Raw genomic sequence first — 2,624 nt, 5'->3', positions numbered from 1 at the left:
GCTCTCATAGTATCACCTCTACATGATTATAACCTCACTACTCGTTAGTAAATGTTCCTCTTTGCTAGTGTTTCTCTAATATTTGTACTGTTAACTTTGGAATATGCCTTTGCATTTATCATGTTTTACAGTGATGAGGGAAATTATTTAAACTTCCTGATGATTTGTTAATGTGTGGGCCACGTTAGGAAGAACATGAGCACTCATAACTTAATATACAGCACTGCAGAAAAGACAAAGTATAATAGACAAAATGAAAAGAAAGATCACTGCTTTTTCACTTCTTAATTAATAGTAAATAAATACATGATCCATAATTGGACGTTTTAATTTTTAATGTTACCTTTAAAAAATTTTAAAAAACATACTTCACTGACTCATGATCATTTAATTGCTATTGAAACAGTGATTGCTATACCAAAATTGTTCCTTTCTCAAACCAAATTTAGCTTAAATATAGTCCAAACATCTCAACATATAAGTGACCTGGTTCAAATCACCAAGCTGGGGTTCAGTAGGAAATGTAAATAAAGAGGAAGTTTTAAATTTTCCTTGTTTGTTCTTTCCAAAGGTAACAAAAGAGTTGAACCCTCAAGTAGGCAACCCCACATTTCCATCAACCCTCACTTTATAACTGCTCATTCATCAGCTAATGGTTATTTGTTCATATGGAGTTCAGTGAGAAAAGTAGCCCAGAAAATTAGCAGTGATAAATGGTCTGTCATCAGCGGGAGGCACGGCGGCAGCCGGGTGGAGGCTACGGGCAGCTTGTGAAAAAGCAGTAAACTTTTATTGTCCAGAAGAGTTGGAGCACTGCTGCCAGGCTTACAGTATATTGCTGCCCACACAGAAGGTAGTTTAATGCCTTGCTTGGGAGCACTGTAGCAGTGGCAGTTGATGGATTTCAGCTAGATTCTCCAGGCCCTTCCAGCTGACTTTGGCTCCAAATACAACAAATTCTGTGGAGGCTTTTGTATTTTTTCTCATTGCAGTATGTTAATATGAGATTGTATACGTGTTACTATGGAGGTACCTATTTGTTATATTAGATTTTGTCATACATAATTTACACTTAGACTAATATATGTATTAGAACTAGGAGCCACAAGAGGGCTGTTGTTTTATAGATTGAATTATATATTCACAGTATATTGCTATGTTCAAAAAACTTTATTTTACTTTTTCGACGTGGTTGCATAGTGCCTATATGGGTTGTGTACCTGTCAGGTGGCCAAACAAATGAGAGATGAACAAGGCCATATTACTGCTAAATAAGAGGATGGCTCTCTATAAGTGGACAGATACACCCACCAAGGGCCAGTTATAATGTTGAATAGTGTTTTTAACTGTATATTGCACACAACCGACAAAAAAGTTCAGTTTGAAGTAATGGGAATGGAAATTATTTTGAGAGAATGTGTTTTATTTTATGAGTGTTAAATCTAAAGGTCCAGCCGCTCTGCTACTGCTGTTGTTGAGTTTATGTTGTAGGGAGTTTGCATTCATAGTTACAGTACAGGTACTGAAGACACTGACAGGCCTGTCTCCTAACTGAAACCCACAGAATCTTCCAGGGTCTTACAGTCTATACTTTGAAAGGTACACTATTGCATTTAATGTGAATTCATAAGTCAGTACCTGACTGATCATGCCCCTTCTTCTCAGATGTGTTTTTAGAGGCATGTGGGGTGCTGTAGTAGGATTTTACCTTTGTGCAAACAGGTCACATAAATCTAGAATACTGTGCTGCGAGTTTCAGAGTTTATATTTTATACAGAGGTTTATTTCAGCAATCTGTTCGATAAAACTTGCACAATGTATGTTTGTCAGTTTTATCACTGAAAAAAGACTATTACAGGTTTAGTTGGGGGGGAAGCAAAAGACAAATACAACATTTATACTGTTATAATAAACCAATGCAAATCTGATTTTATTTAAACTCCAACCTCTACATTGAATTATCTCCTGCGTACGTTTTTAGCCAGTGGAATGATGTTGCAGTTTTCATCCTCCTCAGTAACTATTTGACTGTAGTGTATTAGGAAGGCGTGTGTTGAACCTTTCTACGCGATGGTGATGAATGTAATTGTGTGTTTTTTATGGTACGTCTCTACCCGTCAAGTGCTTGTTATAGGTTATACTCTAGGTGGAATTCAACCAGATTAGTTTTAAACCGAAGCGGAGAAAATAAAGACATCATTATTGAGATGCAACTTTTATTTGGGGAGAGATAATCCTCCTTTTTCTGATTAGTAGTCAAGTCCAAGTTCAGTTTTGTGTATTTTTGGAGAAATTACATTTGTACATGTATACTCTGCATTAAAACACCTAATATGTAACATGAATAATAAAAAATATCACCTCATTCAGTGTGTTTTATCTGTTAGTACACCCAGGTAATATTTTTTTTCCCATTCCCTGTGTTACCTGCTGCTTTGTCTTATAAAAATTATTTCATGACCTTAGGATTGTATGTGGGACAAAATAATACCTCTTTATTTAACATGCACGTGTGTGCATTTGTCAAAAAAAAAGTGTGAATAAATGTGATGTCACCCATGTACCATAATAACTGATTTAGGATTGGGAACCTTGTGGAATTCCTGGAAAAAAAAAAAAATATA

Source organism: Monopterus albus, unplaced genomic scaffold (genome assembly GCF_001952655.1).
Source record: "Monopterus albus unplaced genomic scaffold, M_albus_1.0 scaffold101.1, whole genome shotgun sequence".
Lineage (NCBI taxonomy): Eukaryota > Metazoa > Chordata > Actinopteri > Synbranchiformes > Synbranchidae > Monopterus > Monopterus albus.
The sequence above is the reverse complement of the archived record's forward strand: the minus strand, read 5'-3'. Positions refer to the sequence as shown.